This window comes from Aythya ferina (genome assembly GCF_964211825.1).
Source record: "Aythya ferina genome assembly, chromosome: 15".
In the NCBI taxonomy this organism is placed as follows: domain Eukaryota; kingdom Metazoa; phylum Chordata; class Aves; order Anseriformes; family Anatidae; genus Aythya; species Aythya ferina.
Genome location: NC_140314.1, coordinates 10,481,354 through 10,498,904, shown reverse-complemented (window position 1 = coordinate 10,498,904; position 17,551 = coordinate 10,481,354). Strand labels below are relative to the sequence as shown.

General features: G+C 37.6%; 1 long non-coding RNA gene across 4 annotated transcripts in view; it reads left to right on the top strand.

Annotated features, from left to right (window-relative positions):
* Positions 1 to 17,551, top strand: part of LOC311445204 — a 161,423-nt gene that overhangs the window by 134,646 nt on the left and 9,226 nt on the right. For 2 of the 4 annotated variants that reach the window (XR_014698297.1, XR_014698298.1), the window contains 5 exons: positions 10,956 to 11,074; positions 11,461 to 11,583; positions 11,665 to 11,760; positions 12,757 to 12,861; positions 17,416 to 17,464. This is a non-coding gene — a long non-coding RNA (uncharacterized lncRNA). Of the gene's footprint in view, positions 1 to 9,180; positions 9,309 to 10,955; positions 11,075 to 11,460; positions 11,584 to 11,664; positions 11,761 to 12,756; positions 12,862 to 17,415; positions 17,465 to 17,551 lie in introns of those variants that run through there. The other 2 variants (XR_014698299.1, XR_014698300.1) reach the window with 2 other exon arrangements.

The window sequence follows — 17,551 nt, the reverse complement described above, 5'->3', positions numbered from 1 at the left end:
CGTTGTCTTCTCCACACGCAAAGATACCTTCCTACGGTCGAAGGCCATGGTAACATTCAGAGAGCTGACAGTTATGACACGACCCTGATTTCATCACTGTATCTGTCACAGCATCTTCTCCATACTTGGTGGTCTTATGTGCCTTTTCAGACACCATTAGTAGGTTTGGAGGAGCCAGCAGTAAAGTTTTGAAAAACCTGTAAGCTTTAAAAAACTCAGATAAGAGTATTGTGGATTTAAAACAGTGTCTATGTTCTGTTACAAGCCTTTTAAAATCATTGGCTTCATGTGCACTGAGCTGGTTGGAAAGGGATTTCATAGTATTAAAGAAAAAAACACTATTAAGGAGTGGGAATTTGAAGCAATTCAGCATGTGAGTGATGCATTTTCTTTCCCTTAACTAGATACCCTTTGTCATAACAGATTCAACATTGACATGTTTTGCAGGGAGGAGGCCAGCCACAGTGTAGTGGAATTTAAAAAAGCTGATCGGCTCCACACTGAAGTGCTGAAGTGGTGCCATTTACTAGAAAATGTTTTCAATTACTTTTCTGTTTCCTTTTGAAAGAGGGAGGTGATGAAGGAGCCTACTTCTGTCCAAGGGAAATTTTACATTCAGTAATTTGGCCAAATTATAAGCAATTTTCTGCTGAATGAAGGATTTCTACTGTTTGTTAGGAATAGAAAAGATAAATGATTACAGGACTCATTATCTTTAAGAACAAGAATAAATTACTTGGTCCTAAATATATAGTTAGAGATATTAATGGCACTTGAGATTTAGTTGTGCAACTATATTTGTAAAAATTTTATTAATGGTATTCTCTTTCTCTGCTGGTGAGCACTGAAATCAAAACACAGCTTGCTATTCCTGTTCCTTTGCCGTTGCCTGTGCCTTCTACATATATTATAACATAAGAAGCATAGCTAAGATTTTAGCAACCTATCTAGTTTAAACTAATTCAGATGTGTTAACAGCATCGTATGGACAGGCACATTTCTAATGATCAGAAAAGTAAGAATGAGAGTATGGCTAGAATCAACTAAATGTCTTCTATGGCACCCTTTTTGCAAAGACTGATGAAGTGGCAGCTGCTGGCCAAATATCAATGGCCTTCACACATGAGAATACGTTAAGAGCATGGGAAGTTGTGGCTGGAGCTCTGGTTTCGTACCGTCCTATACAACAGGCATGTAGATGTATCTTGGTCAAGCAGGTTGTAGTGCTATAAACTTCTAAGATGTCTACATTTGCCAAATGATTCAATTCTGGTTGCTAAATGATTCTATTTGGTTTGTATTGAATTATTTTGCAGTAATTCAGAGTGTCTTTTCATTCCTTGAGAACTTGATGATGAGGTAAGGTTTAATTTAGGGGCTTCTTTCACTTCCTCAAAGTGGAATGAAATTAGACCTTCGCAGTATCTAAGCATCATCTGTAAATTAAGCAAAACAATAGAGTACCCATGCTCTTTATGTTTAGTTTCTTTCCTTGGATAATAGGTTATATAAAACTACAGTTATCTTGACTAAAGTATCCCAAAAGCATTTGTGAAGAGGAGGAAAGAATAATATACTAGTATGAGTGTGTTGATATTTTCAAAATACCAGCAGATATTTGTCTTGGTTATTAGGCTGAAAGTGTGAAGATTTTAGAAGTCAGAAGCACTCCTCCCCTCCCCCCTCCAGTTCAGAACATGAATATAAAAAAACGATTTTTGATTCTGTAAAACCTTGTAAATTGTGAATTTTATATCAAGTAGGTGCACTAAGCTTAGTTTCAGAGGCAAGTGAGTACAGGTTTATATTCTATGATGAGTGAATGCTTGTTAGTTGTGGTCTATTTTAGAAAACCAGAAAATAATACATTCAAGATTCTAACCTTTTACTACATGTCTCTTCTGAATTTTAAAAAGTGTTATATATGGATGCTGGTTTCAGAAGTATGAGAAATACTGATTTGATTTTACCAATCATTTTCAAAAGTGCTCAGAAAACAGGTTCTGCATTGCTGCATTATATTTAAACAATATCTTCATCTCAGGTGGCTCTGGAAATGTTTATTTAATGTTCAGATTTGGTTTTAGCTTTACTTAAATGATGAGTTGGCAATCTCCAAATTGAGCTTTCCTCCTACTTGGCTTTAAGAATTGTCCAACAAACCACATTTCTTCATGCTTTTATAGCTAAGAGTTCCTGGGTTTTGATTCTGACTCTGACAATGATTTGCTGTTATTGATCAGATGAGCTGTTTTACAGACCCCGTTTCTGCAGGGTAATGAGGTAGACAGTGTTTTCATACCCTAAGAATTTATGATAATTATTAGCTAGTTCTTATGCAGGAGTTTAAAATGGGGGGGAGTGTCAAGTACAAAATCTGTATTGAGTAGCTTAATTACTGTATAAAATCCATCATCATTAAGGATACTTTGTGCTGAATTTTATGCATTCATTGAACACATCTGAAGTTCAGAGGTCTTGGGTACAATTGTCTTACTATTTTAAGTCATATTGCTATGGCCTGCAGATCTTAGGGGTTGTTTTAAAGTCAGAACACAGATAAACCTAGTTAGAAAGGAAGACATAATCTTAGACTGGAGAGCAGTCCCATCATGGTAAATGCTTGATCACATCTTCATGTAAAAGTAAGTATTCAAATCACTGTAATTAAATGAGAGCTGAATATAATTTCTATCAAGATGAAGCCTAAGTAGTTCTCATTTACAGTGGCAGCAGACATTGCTTGCTGTACAAGAGACTGGCAATTTTGGCTTGTAGCATCTCCTCCAGCTAGCAGATATCGGTCCTACTGGAAAAGGCAAAGAAGTTACTGTAGACTTATGATCTGATCAGGGCTGGCTCTATTCAAGAAGATGTTTAAGCACTTTTTACACGTTTGTCTTCATATAATGTTTGATTGCATTTATATATCATAGAAAAATGTTATATCTGTTTTGTGTGTTTACAGCTATAGTGTATACATGTAATAGAGTTTCTGGAGGGATCAGAGAAAGACTGACTTGTCCTGCCTGGCTCGGGGGAACTGGCCAGCAGTGGGAAATGGACCTTCCTGCAGAGCAGCTGCATGTTCTCAGCTCAAAAAGCTCCCTGCAGTACCCTGGAGCAGAAAGTATAGGAGAGAACTAGAAAGAGTGTGGAAGATTAGGAATACCCTTTAGAAAAACTGAGTGCAGGCCATAGGCAAGCCTTACACAGCAGATCGGTGACGACAGATAGCGTTTTCCTTGTATATTAATTGAGAAGGACTGATAAGAGTTTATTGGAAATTGAGAGGCCATGGAGATGTGCTGGACTAGAAAGGAAAGGTTTCAGCTAGTGAGGATGTAATTGGAGCAGAGTAGATTTGATAACAAATCCTTTTATTGTAATCTGTTTTGCTCACTAACTCAAAAATTTTCTACTCAAGAATTCTAGCTTACTTTCAAATAAAATTAAATACTGTAGTTTACAATATAGTGTGTTTGCTTTAAAGCACAAGCAGATTCATCTCATAGCTTTGCCTAACTTGGGATCCAATGAAAAGTGTCTTCTGGACTGAGGTCTGTTTGTGGAAGGATTTGAGTAATGGTTTTCCACGATATGAATCAAAGTAACTCTAAAGTCTGAGCAGCCCAAAGTGGATATGAAAAGCCCTAGGGTGAAGACTGTAGATCAGCTTTGTGATTTTTGTTAACTTCTGTGCTAATAAATTGAAAACTGAAAACAGATGTGACAGAGCAAGAGTGGAGACTTTTCTTTTCACAGGAAGTTTTAAGGAGTTCATGATTAAAGACTAACTTCTAGGCTCTTGTCAATAGTTCCAAAATTAAATTTGTCATAGCACTTTATATAATACTCGTGATAAGCTATTTATTGTGTGGAAAATGTCAGTTTATTCCTTACGTTCTTCTTTTGATCTAATATTTCCTGACAGGCTGAAGTCTCAGTATTTAGTTGTGTGCACCGAGTGGGCTGTGGGAAGCACCAGCAGGATTTTGTTCTGGGCAGCAGTAGGAGGTGTGCAGAGGGCAGGGTAAGGTGCGGCACCTGTGTAACTGGCTGAGGGGTAGCCTGGTCCCCAACATTAAGCAGCTCTTTCTAACTTTGGCATGGTATCACAGCTGAATGGTTGCTGCCAATTGATGTATTGGTTGTTTAGCACAGCTCTAGCTTTGTATGAGGCCAAGAGCAGAAGAGATTAAATGAGGTGGTGGGGAGAGAGGCTCAAAATAAAGGAATAGCTTCAGGGCAAGAGGAGCTGGCTTTCCCTTAGAGAGGATGTGGTTGTTTGTGCCATTTGTTCAAGTGAAACTAGCATCTGCATGAAAAATAGGGCAGGGCTGAACAACAGCCCCAGAGCAGCCAAGAATGGGGTCATTGCCTTTGTGCAGCAGAGTGGGATCTGCCGTTGGAAAAGGTGTGTTCTGCCTTGCCTGACTGGGCATTTAGAAAGGATGAAGACAAGGGGATGTGGACACTGACACGCGACACCTGAGCTCCATTTCTGGTTTCAGTGATCACTTCACCATTAATTCAAAGAGGAGCAATGTTGGTAAGAAGGACTGAGAACTCATTATGACTCAGCATAACTGGTGGGCTTGTGATCGGAAGAAACCCCCTTACAAAAGTAGGTTAAGTCCCCACAGGTAGTAGAAACATCTGAGCTCAGCTCACCTGCACAGCTGTTGGAGAGAAGATTGCTCCTCTCACAAGGCTGAGAATACCTCTCTCCAAAATACTTTTCAAGCTAAAGCTACTCAGGTTAGTATTGATTCAAAAATAATGTTAGGACAAATGAAAATTTTACAGTGAACTTACTGTTATGCATCACATTCTGCACAGGATTTTGTTTGGTGTGAGAGCACACAGGCAGGTAGGAGAGTGTTATGGAATGGATCTTCGTTCTATGCAGAACTCCACCGAGATCCTTATAAACTTCTCAAATACCATGTAAGTTCCAGGTGGTAACATATATTGCTTAAAAAAAAAAAATCATTTTTAGAAGTAGTCCCAAATGGAACAAGAAAACATTGTGCACGACTTTTTTTTTTTTTTTTTTTTATAAACTCAATTAAGAGATTTCTAAATGCCCAAGTGATAAAATCGTCATCATATTTGAAATACACAAAAGTTACCTTCAGGCATAAACCATCTCTTAGCAGATCATTATGAATAGTTGTGTTAATAATGCTCTCTAAACTACTGGCAGGAAGGTAATGTATCATCATCCTATTTATTATCCAGTTGCCAGTGCGGATAGGGGTAAAACATTTAAATAAATTCTGAAATAAATTATTGTAGATAGAACAATCTTTGCCTGAATTCATGATCAGCACATGTATACATATCCCTGTTGCATTTCTATCAGTATCACAAATATCAGTATCAGAATCAAACTTATTTTTTGCTCCTTTACTTAAAATTAAATTCTTATTCTCTAAGGAATTTGAAGCAATTAATTAAAATTATTTTTTTTTAAAGAGTAAGCATAAGTTAAAACTGAAGCGCCGTGTATCTCTTACACAGAGCTGAATTTTATTTAATGGAATTATATCTTAAGGCTCAACAGCTGCCCCCAAACCACAGGTTATTGATTTGTCAGAAAGAGTAACCCCCTTATTAACTCTGCTCTGCTGGGATCTTCAGTGCAGGCAGCTGACCCCTCCTCTGCTGTAATTCCATGTTAAAACCAGACAAAAAGGTGTCATGGAAGGATAATATCCTCATAAATATTTTATTTGCCAAGCTTCTCTGTATTTCTCCAGTTACTGCTGTGATAAATGGAGAGCTGGAGCCTGAGAAGATACAACTCCCTTCTGCTGACATGGCGGCTTCACCAGGAGTTGAGGCCACCCAGCGCGTTTGTGGCCATGACCCAGGTCCCACAGCTGGCAGCCAGGGTCCACTGAGGGCAGTCAGGGTCAGGGAGGTCTCAGGGATGTCTGTCTGTGGGCCTTGAGCTGTGGGTCCCTGCCAGGCATGGGCATGATGTGGTGAGAGCTAAAGCCCAGGTGAGGACACACTCAGGGCCTTGGCACAACCTAATGTAGTCCCAGATGTCTGCTCTGCTTTCTTGCAGACTTCTCAAATCCAATGGAGGTAGTAGACGGCCTTCTCTTGATCTGAATGAGCATTGGTTTAGGCTAACAAGGTAACCTTGATTACTTAGATTTAGCTAAATTCCTCTCACCTCCAGCTGTAATAGCAGTGGTAGGAAAATAATATAAAAGTTGTCAGTCGTATAGATCTGATTAGTGTTTGCTGATCCCTGCAAAGTCAAAAGGTGAGTCCTGCTGGAATGTGGTCAGAGCAAAATGCAGGTTTGCCTACTTCTGACTTGCTTACTTGTATACAGTATTTATGAAGTCTCCTATGTGATTTCATTGTAAATTATTTTATTCATGAATAAGCAAACAACTCCTCACAGCAAAGAAAGTATTCCAGGTTCTGTTAGGTGCACTCTTGACTTCTAAAAATCCATGGTTCAGACACATTGTGCTACGTTTCCAACGCATTCTCAAGCTACATGTATGCCTAACATTCTTGTTGTTGATTCCTAGGTACAAGGTCACGCAGATCGAGACTGTTCAGTGCAAGGAGACTTCCAGGCATTCAGAAGAACTTAAGTCTGTGCTGCTTTTGCTTAGCAGAGAGTGTGCTAACGTTTCAGCCTGCTGCTCGTTTCCTTGCTAAATTATTTCATCTGCTTATTTACTTTCTGGGAGTGAACAGTAATATTCACTCAAGGAGCTTTTCCTGTCCTGAGGACATGACAGCGCACTGGGTGATAGTGCTATCTCAGCAGGATTTTCACTCTAAGAAGCTTTTGTGCTCACACATTCAGCAGCTGAACTGGCACACCTCTGCGTTTCCAAGCTGTGAGAATATTTTTAAAAAGTTAAATTATGTTTGGTATATTTTCTCCAAGAAAAGTAATTCTGCCCATTGTAATGACTCAGACTTAAGGTTGCTGATGTGTTGAATCCTTTAGTTTACAAAACAGAAATAAAGCAAAAACATAACAAGCAGAAGGGAGCTCCGGAACCCTCATCCAGTTTCCACTGGTTTCTCAGGGAGCTGGATTATTTATGGGCTTTCTAGTTGTGAGCTCCTCATTGCTTCTCACCTGCCCCTTTACTACAAAAAGGAATCTCATGGATTCCCATCTCTTCTTGCCATGATCTTAAGACATGCTGACTGAAAGCAGATGTACTACAGCAAGGATGTCAAGGAGCAATCAAGCTGAGTAAACCAGAACTTGACTGTTCTCCTGTAGCTCGGTTCAAATTGCTATTTGCATACACATTAAACTCTGAGATAACTCCTTCAGATAGATCTTTTGGGATCACTGCAAAATGGTGACTTTAGAAAGCAGCTCTTTCTACCTTCATAGTGCCTAGTATTAAGGAGTTGTTGAAGAACTACTACCACACAGCATAGTGGAGATAAATTTTATTATTGTACAGGAAAGTCACGGACGTAAATTGGACAATGATGAGAGTACATTCTTGCTACCGTGTTTGTTTTGTTTTATAAGCAGGTAAGGGAATACTGTCTTATATATGGTTTTGTTGAAACACTATGTTTATGTCTAAACTAGAAATATAGAATAATTTAGATTGGCAGGGACTTCTGAAGGTTATCTACTTAAAGCAGGGCTTACTTCAAAGCTTGATCAGGTTGCTTTGGGGTCTAGTTCTGACAAGCTTTAAATACCTTCAAGGTATGTGCCAATGGTTGACAGCCCCTCACTGTGAAAATTATTTTTCAATGTATCTGGTTGTAGTTGTCATTGCTGTGTCTTGTCACTATTGATCTTAGTCCCTTTGCTAGTCTCTGAGAAGACCCTGGTTCTGCCTTCCCTGTCTCCAGGTACATTATGTGCTCCAGCTTCCCAGCTACTCACCCCAGTATGTCAGTCTTTTTTTTTTTTTTGGTACTGGGGGATACAAAACTGGAGGCAGTACTCCAGCTGAGGTCTCACAAGTGCTTAATAAAAGGGAATTCTCAGTTCCTTTGACCTGCTGCCTGTGCTCCTGCTAAATGTGCAGTGAGCTGTCCTTGCCCCAAGGGTGCACTGCGGATTCATGTTCATCTGCTGCTCGCTCCCTCTTCCTTTGTAAGGAAGAATAACCTAAGAGTGACCAGACTCATTATGCTTCTTATAATGGGTCTGTCCATTGTCAGGATGGCTGTCGTTTCTGCAGAACTCATTCCCAGAGAGAGAAATCTGACTATATATTATATACAGAAGAGAAGAAAAAGGTAGAAATAAAATAGTGCCTTTCATCCAGTGCACACAATGCTTCTGAATTTGCACACTCAAATGATGTATAAACAGAAGTGACCACTTATTGTGATTAGGAAAGTGTTTAAAAGATTGAAACTGCTTGTGTGAGCTATCCATCATCCTTATTTCCACTATGCTATAAAGCTATTTTATGATATCTAGTAATTAAAACAAACAAACAAACAAACAAACCTTTATACTTTTCCCATCATGCAGGTACTTTTACAACAGGTGATTAACAGCTAACTAGGATACTGTTAAGTTGCCTACAGCTGACTTTCTTTACTACAAGTTTTCATTAAAGGCGGGTGGTGGTTAAACTCCCAGGAAGGTGTTTGTTTTCAGGCCCCACTACCTTTTTTCCTACTCTGTGGGTTGTATCTTACCAGATGTGATATTTTAAGATAGAAGAACGTTTAACTAGCAATATTCCTGTAGTTAAACAAAAGTGAAGTTATAGCCAGGCATATTCTGTACTCCCACAGAGTCTATATTTTTCATTAGGTTTATTCATAATTTTACCACTGACAGAGAAATAACTTTAAACATTCCTCATTGTAGGAGATAAATGGTCTAATTCTGGCTTCCTAAGCAGACAGGCTTTGTTTATTGAGTTCTAACTGCATTATGTAACTCATCACACATTTAGGAATTCAAAGGCAGGTTTCTAGCCTGCAGGTTTCTGGTAACATCCTATTTTCTCTTGTGTTTTTTCAGCCCACAGTTTCCAACTTTGTGATGCTATTAACTCTCTGTCAATAATTTTAGCTGGTCTCTTCGGATAGCAACAAAACCAAACTTTTGTGATGGATCATGTTTTCAATGTATGAAACCTCCATGTTGTATAACCAATTGATTATTAAAATCTTATTTCCCCAGGGTTGGTATGCTAAAAACTTATCCAGTGACAACAGAGGGCAATTAATATTTGGGGCTTTCCTTGCAAAATTTTAAATAAGTGTATCAAAGCCAAGAGCCACGGAAATTCAAGTTCTGTATTTTCAGAGAAGATTTGAAGGTTTGTATGAGCTCTTACAGCAAAGCACACTTTTATGACTTGAATTTGAGGCAAAAAGTTTTGAATTCTTTGAATTTTGATCTAATCAATTGTACACATACATCTCTGCTGAGAAAGTCTTTAATTTCATTTTCTGAGACCTGGCAGAAATGTCTTTTTTGCTTTATTACCACAATCCCTTTATATGGGGGAATTTCTGCTGTAACCTGTAGGTAGATGACATGTCCCATAACCTTCTGTGTCTTCCCACTGCCTGAAGTGGATGTTTTTGGTCTGCTTCTGCAGCTCAGGCTTCATCTTAGACCCCTGCAATACCTGCTAAATATCTTTATGCAACTAAAATCAGGTTTGTAACTAAGTCAATCAAATCAGTTAAAAGAAAAAGCAAGTGGTGCTTTTTCATTTTATTGCTAGTGTAATAAAAAAGAGAAAAGGCTAAAGCAGGGTTGCCAAAGCCACGAAGCTTGCTTCATTCTTTGTGCAGACTGAAAGAGACTTGTCAAAGATGTTTTGACTGATGGAGAATGCAGTCCTCATCACCAGGCTGCCAGGCCTCTTCTGGAACTCCTGAAATTCAAGGGCCTATGGAAAATACTGAATTTTCCCTTGATTTCGTAAAGTGTTGGAAAGTAAATAAAATGTGGTTTGCTATATAAATTGTAGGGTTTGATCAGGGTCTGAATTGTTTGACAGCAAGGTGTTTTGTGTATCCCTGGCCACCACTGTGTTTCAAGGAGGATGTTAAAATGGACAGGAGCATCAGGAAGGGATGTTTAATGTCACAATTGATAAAGCTACGTATTCATATAAAAACGTGGTTACAGGCATTGGTAGTTGTGTCAATTACTCATTGGAAATGTGGCCCTATTACAATTTTGATAGACTAAAACTGGGTTTTGTACTATTTCTGTTATGTGCAAGTTTTTCGTCATGTAATTTGGATTCACAAATTTAAGCATATGGGCTTTCTGATTTATTTATGTTGATGATGGTGTGTGATTGGTTAACTTCTTTATCTTACTTTTTTTTATTCTTTCACTTCATGCCTGGAATTCTGACAAAATTTTAAATAGTGAATAATGAATTAAGCAAGATGTTTGGCTGTACCAAATGTTGCAGCATCTTTTGGGACTCAGAAATATTATATACACATACTGAAATCAGACTTTGGTTAGAAACTTGTGTGGGTAGCAGAACACACCTATCTGAAGTGCAAAGGCCAAAGACTGAAATAGAGGTGAAAGATTTTCCAGAATAAAAGAGAGATGTATTTATACCACTGCCTGACTACTGCAAAAGTTAATAAACTTCTTGCGTTTATTTCATGTTTTATAACTTACAGGTTTTTGTCCTAGAAAAGATAATGAACCTCTTGATTCAATAATAATATCTTATTTGTAATACACGTATTAAAGCAGGCTAGGTTGCCTCTTGCAAACATAACGAATGCAGTGCTTTCAGCATAACAAAGGGTGTAAAAATAATTTATAATGTAAGTAATAGATATGAAACATAAGAAAATATAATAAAACCACAAACTAGGAATCCATCTTGCTACAATCTGCTTAAGCTGATGGGAATTTTTCAATTAAGCTCACTGAGAAGAGGTTTGGATCCTGGATAAATTGCTCTCTGCTCTCATTCTAGCACCACATCTGGATTCCTTCCAGTTTTGTATTGGATGAGGTCTCTGACTTGGGAATTCAGCAGCAGCCACTTTATTTTTCTTCTAAACTTTATTGAATATGCTGTCAATTTGTTTTCAGGTAGGTTATATATTACATGCTGAGTATAGAGTACACCCCTGTTTGCAGTGGGATTTATCCATACCAAAGTGTAGAGGTGTTATACTATGCTCTACCTCCATCTAGAACTTAGCTACAGTAGAGTTATGTGGTGTTTTCATTTGTCACCTTTCATCCTGATTATGTGTGTGTGGTTGCGGGTGCATGTGGTGGAATTCAGCTGTATAGTCTCCACTTATGATTAATTGCTGCTTTGAATTGTGGCATCCAGATGTGGGATTAAGATATTACTACTGTTCCTAGCAGATGAAATAAATGTTATTTCTGTGGTAGTGCACTGCGGGTGATAGCAAGTTCTTCCTGGTACAGAAGGCTCACAAAATATTCTATGCATATATATGATATAGGAGATTGCAGAACTGTGGAGAAACCTTGCTGCGGGTTGTTTTGAGAGCAGCCCCCTCCAGTTCATATCAGAAATGCAGCACTCCTACATGGTGTCCTCTCCCTACAGCAGCAGAAGGAAGCAGGTGGGTAAGGACCTTGCACTATGGACCAAAATTGGGCGTCAGGAGCTGTGTATCCAACTTAATCACTTTTTGTCACTGCAGCTCTCCAACAGGAAATAGGGAGTAGTATTTTGCTAAATGGGAGGAACCGTGACAGAGAGAAATCCATGAATGACTGAGAAGATGCCTGATGCTGTGGTAAGGACGACCAGGTGCTTAGTGATGTCAGATGCTAGCTGAACAGACAGCAGATCTGATCTATCATTAGGTCATTTATTTATTGAAATAGGAGAAATTGCAAACTGTGATATTACCTCTGCAGTTCATCCAGAGCTGTCTGCATTGCTTTGTGAGGTAGTTTGTTTGTGTGGAACACGCCCAAGGAAGATCCGTAGCTTCCTTTGCATTCTAGCTAGTACTGAGCACACTCTGGCACATCGTTAATGGCCTTCCTTCTCTACATCCTAGCAATTAAAATCTCTTTGGTTACATGAGACCTCTTGAGAAATCTTACCTAAAAATTTAGCAATGAACATTAAAAATGTGTTACCTAGACAGCTGCAAGATTTTTTATTTTTATTTTTTGATCAATCTAAGTGAGCAGTTAGAGATCTGTCACAAATTGTAAATAATCTTTTGTTGTCATATGTGATACTTCTAATATTTCAGATTACTAACAAATTATCACTAATTAAGCAGTGAACAGAGCATCTGGATGCTTATTTGTGTGCCTGGACACGCCAAAAGATGGGGCTGATGTGTATTTCTTGTGTTGGCTTTCATTTCTATTTTGTCTCTAATATGAAAATAAACATATCTAAAAAGCGCTGGTCCCAGGAGTGAGGGCACCTCAGACTTAGAGTTTTTGCTCTGTGATAGTGATTATGAAAATTCTTCTACTGCTGTGTTTCTTTTTTCATCTTTTACTGGACCTTTCCTTTTCAGGTGTGGGTAAAGTATCATGAAGTATATGTGTGTTGTTTTTTTTTTTTTTTCAAGGTCCAGCATTATCTTCTTACTTGTAGGCCTCCATGGTAACCCATGATAATGCCATTTAGAAATGCTACTGATTCCCGTGTACAATAAATATGGCATGTAGAAGAGCTGATCTGAATAATTTGAAGGGTCTTGTGTGTAGCTACATTGATATTTATAATTGTAACTAAAAGAGCTTCCTCGTTGTGTGTTTTATAGGAGCAAATGTTATTAAGATTAGTGGGAAACAGCCAGGCCACAAGGCTTATAAGCCACTTTACTTCATCCACAAGATAATACATGAAAAACACCATCACCTCTAAGGTAAATGCTATTATTCAGTGTCCTTAACTGTATTAAGAACATAAAGAGTGTGTTCATTAAAACTTAATTGCTTTTTATTGCAAGACTCGTCCTGAGACAGATTTGTAGTATGCTCCTGCAAGTAACGGGGATTACTCAATACCAAGCTTTCTGTCTGATTCTTGGTTTAGACTGTTAGACCTGAAAGAAGTTTTAGCCATAGAGATGATAGGGCTAAAGAGATTCTATATGTTAGGTTTAGAAATTCCTTGTTTATTCTTTCATACTTGCAATATATATTTTTAGCATTCACACTCTGTGTTCTGCAAGTTACACAGCAGTGTCTTTTGTGTAATGTTCAAGGGCAGCAGTTTAGTGTACACACTCTCCCAGCACCTAATTCTTCATGTATAATTTTGGAGATTATAAGAAAGGGAATATACCAATTATAGCAGGTGCGATTGCCCAGAGTGTAGACTGGCAAACACACAGTACATAACAAAGATTAAAAAATTCTTTAAAAGGCACTGCCAAAGTGACACTGCGTTGGCAGCATTACTACACCACCTAAGAGCTTTATTTCATGGTAAGAAGTTTTTGTCCTGTCTTTCTGGCCTTGTGATAAACTCAGAGAAACCTAAGGAACAAACATTCCTGGAGCTATAAAAGCATCTGTATCATCTCTGACCTAAGAGTCCACCAGCTTTCTGGAGATGTTGATATAAATGCACGGACCAAGCCACTTGTCAGGCTTATGAAATCATAAGTCAACCTCAGTAATACGTTTCCTCAGTACTATCCTTATATATGTTCTGAAAACTCATTATTAATATTGTGGGTCAGCAAAAAGAGCTTCTGCTCTTGCACATGATGAATTCTACAAGGAAGGAAAAAAGATGTGATGGACAAGTAGGTCGAAAGTGCTCAGTGGTAGTTATTAGAACAAATTGTTGTTTGTGGGATGGGAATGTACACATAGGAAAAATGTGTAAGAGCAGCATATACCACTAGTAGCTTGAGACGAAGATGTTAAAAATAAAGTGGCAATTTGAAAGGGCGCATCTGCTTTCTGCTGAAGCTACAACCAAAGTTCTGTCAGAAAGCCATTAAGGGCTGCGTCTGAACCTGGCACAGTGATTCTGCACTATAGAGTGTAGCTGTCTAACATCATCTTTGTCTAGGAGCCTACATACATACTTGTCATTGGCTGCAGCAATATTGCTGAGAGAGTATCTTGTTTTCCTGTAGAAATGTGCTGTTAATATCCTCTTACATGTTTACTAGATATACTCCTGTAATGGTCCCCTTCCCCATAAGGACCAGAGCCTGCTGAAGTTCAGAGTAGACCCCTTTCAGTGAAGGACCTGGCCCCTGCCTCTTACATTCTTCACATTACCCAGGACTGGGTCTGACTTCATGCCCCATGGCAAGCTTGCGTCCTTTGTGCCAACTTGTTTACTGGTAATGACCATACCTGAGATCATAAAAAAAGGTTTCCTGACACTCGTATGGAAGGTATTAGTTTGATAGCACAAACACTTGCAGTCGTTTATATTTTATTTCTAGAATTTTATGGTTCATCTTTTCAGCTGTTTTTTTCTTCCTTGCAGATTTCAAATTAAGAGAGACCCCAATTAAGCCTACAGGTTTTGAGATTGTTTTTTCTTTACTTTTTTTTTTTTTTCTTTTTAGAGGCCTAACCCAGTCCTATATACGCAGTAAAAAACTTGATCTCTTTCCAAGGAGCAAGTCTCTATATTAAAAAAAAAAAGTAAAAGTTTGCGCTTGCTTAGCTCTTTTGATACTAACTTTGCAGTACTTTAGAGGTACCAGTTAATTAAGTTCTGTGGAATTGCTGTTACAGCATAGACAAGGATGGGTAAAATGATAAATAGAGGGGAAGCATGATTTCCCTAAATTCATAATAGGATGAAGTGCAGAATCACTGTGCCTAATATAAACTAAAACAGTGCTGCGATGTTTTGTTTAGCCCCTTTATAGAGGTTTATGCAATGTAAAACTCTCTTGTTCAGTGCTCCATTTTTCTAGCACATGTAAGACAGCATTGCTATGCCCATTGTAAAGGTTGATCATTGCCTTTGTGAGAGACCTAGTAATAACCACAATATTTTCATTACTTACCTTTAATCGGTCCCTTTGACTTTCTAAGTTTAGCTTCATATTTCCCCTATTCTTCCAGTGCTATAAATATCCTTACTGACAAACTGCTCTGTTTTTCTAAAGCACATCTAGATCTGTTTTTTGGCATTATCAACGTGACCCATATCTCAGATCCTCCTTACAAAATTTCAGCGCTACAGTTGCTTATAAGGAATGATTAAAGCTAAAGCTCATCATCGTTTGTCTGTTTGTGGTGCAAAAGTTCCATGTGAAAATATGGAGGGTATTGCATGCATACAGATGAAATCGTACATTTACAAATATTCAATGTGTAAGATGACTTAAAAAAAATTGCTGACTTATGAGTCCTTAGAATAATGCATCATTTCTCAGTATCATGAATTTAGCTGAAGGAAAATACAATGAAGGTAAGGATACACTGACTTTTTTCCTCAGAATTCTTCTTTAAGGTATTAATTTAAAATGATACCTCAGCAATGTGAAAAACAAAACATTTATACCAAACAGAAAACTGACAAAAAAAAAGTTTACTTCTATTTTATGAAACAGGCTTCAGTAGAACAGTAGTTTTAGGATTAATGTCTGTGATCTTGATCTATTCTTGACCTATTAATAAAATGCAAAAATACTCCCACATTGTTTGGGTGTGCTAAAAATACTGTGTCATTTTCACTGAAAATTAAAAGCATATACATGTTTTAGGCCAGTGAATTAAGGTTAATCTGTGCTTTGCATTGGGTGTATATCTATATATTTTTTAAGGTGTCAAAAGGGAAAGGTTCATATTCACTGAGTGATCAGATATGAACCACAATTACCATCTCCATTCTCATTGCTAGGTTTACAATTCATGTTCAATTTAAACTGCAGTTTGCTTTAAAACAGATTTTAAAAATCTTATTTTGTTATATCCTTTAAGATGTCACTTAAAAAAACTGCCTGTCTGATTTTCCCCGTTAGACATTGTATGCATCATTTTAATCTCCAAACTGGGAATGGATTTGAAGATAATATTGTCAGCAGTTACAGGCTTGTGCTAGGACAAGAACATACCCTGAAATTTCCCAGTCAGAGTTCAATTTTGGATTCAATTTCCATTTTAGAAACTAGAATTAATCCATTCTACCATCTTAAAATTCAGGCTGATCAGAAGAAGGAAAAAAAAAAAAATAATCAGAAAACAAAAGTAGCCATTTGTAGCAGTTCCTGAAACTAGCTCACCTACCAAGTTAATCCTGATCTTTGAGATGTATTTGTTCCCAACATATTTCTAATCCTTTAGAAAAGGAAAATTAGGAAAATGTGGAGGTAGTTTCAAAGTCTGCTTGCTTAGAAGCTCTATAACAAGCAGGACTGACACTGAACTAATTCAGGTGGTCTTGATGGTTTTAATAAAACTGAATGCGATGAACAGCATTTGGCTGAGCGTGTTACACATTTTACTTTTCAAATTCCAGGCAGGCTTTCTGAAGCCAAATCCTTCAGAAACCAATAATATCACTGCAGCTAATGAATGAGGAGAATAAGTGAACTGTGCAGGCAGCAGATTTAACTGCTACTGGCAAATACATAATAGAAGTTTGTTTATATAGTAAGTAAAACATCAGCATAATACAGTCTTAAACAACAGTGAAATAATTGACCTTTTAAAAAAAATTGTATCTGGTTTGTTTGGATATGTAAAACAAAGTTTTGCTCCAGTGGAATTGGATGCAAAATTGCTAAAAATTATATTTGAATAAATATCCTTATATTAGATGTACGCAATTTGGTTAATCTAACCACATGTTTCATTAATAAAAGCTGGAATTTTCAGTCTGATGATTGTCAAATATCTGGTAATTCCAGGGCCAATCTTGTCTATAAACCAGAATGGAAAAGTAATCTTGGGATATTTCAAGTTGCATCTTAGATTCATACTGGATCTAAAACTGAACGGGTTTATGTTTTTTACTTAAATGAAAGTAATTTCAGTCCTTTCAGACCACCAGGACTGAATTTTAAGCTTGCTTTGGGACAGAATTATTTTCCTTTTTCTCTTCATAGCAGCGTTCACTTCAGAGATACTTTTCTTCAGCCTAAAAGGTACAGTCATGATAAAAATTTCTGTGATCTTTTTGAAGATTATTCATAACGCATGTGTTCCAGAACTCTTAAGCATTTAAATAACTAAATAATTAATAACAGTCTTTTACCCCCTACAGGACATGCCAAAAAATCCCAAGTACTATTTTGCATTAATCTTTCCTGATTAAACAAGGGCAGATAGTCCTGTGATTAATTCATATTGAACAAATCAGCTGACTGTATATTTAAAAGCAGAGATCACAGAGATATGTAGGAATACAGCTACTTTTTACTTTATAAATACAGCTTCCTGTTATTTGCTAAGCTATATGCTCTTTTTCTTTTTTATTTCTTTGTAACTTTTAGGAGCACTCCGGCCACATCAGTGACAAAACAGACATCAGGCAACTAGCAGGTATCCATTAGAGTCACATCTGGTAGGTTTGACTGACATTCAGTAGAGCTGATTAACCACAGAATAACATGCCAGAAATGTAACAAG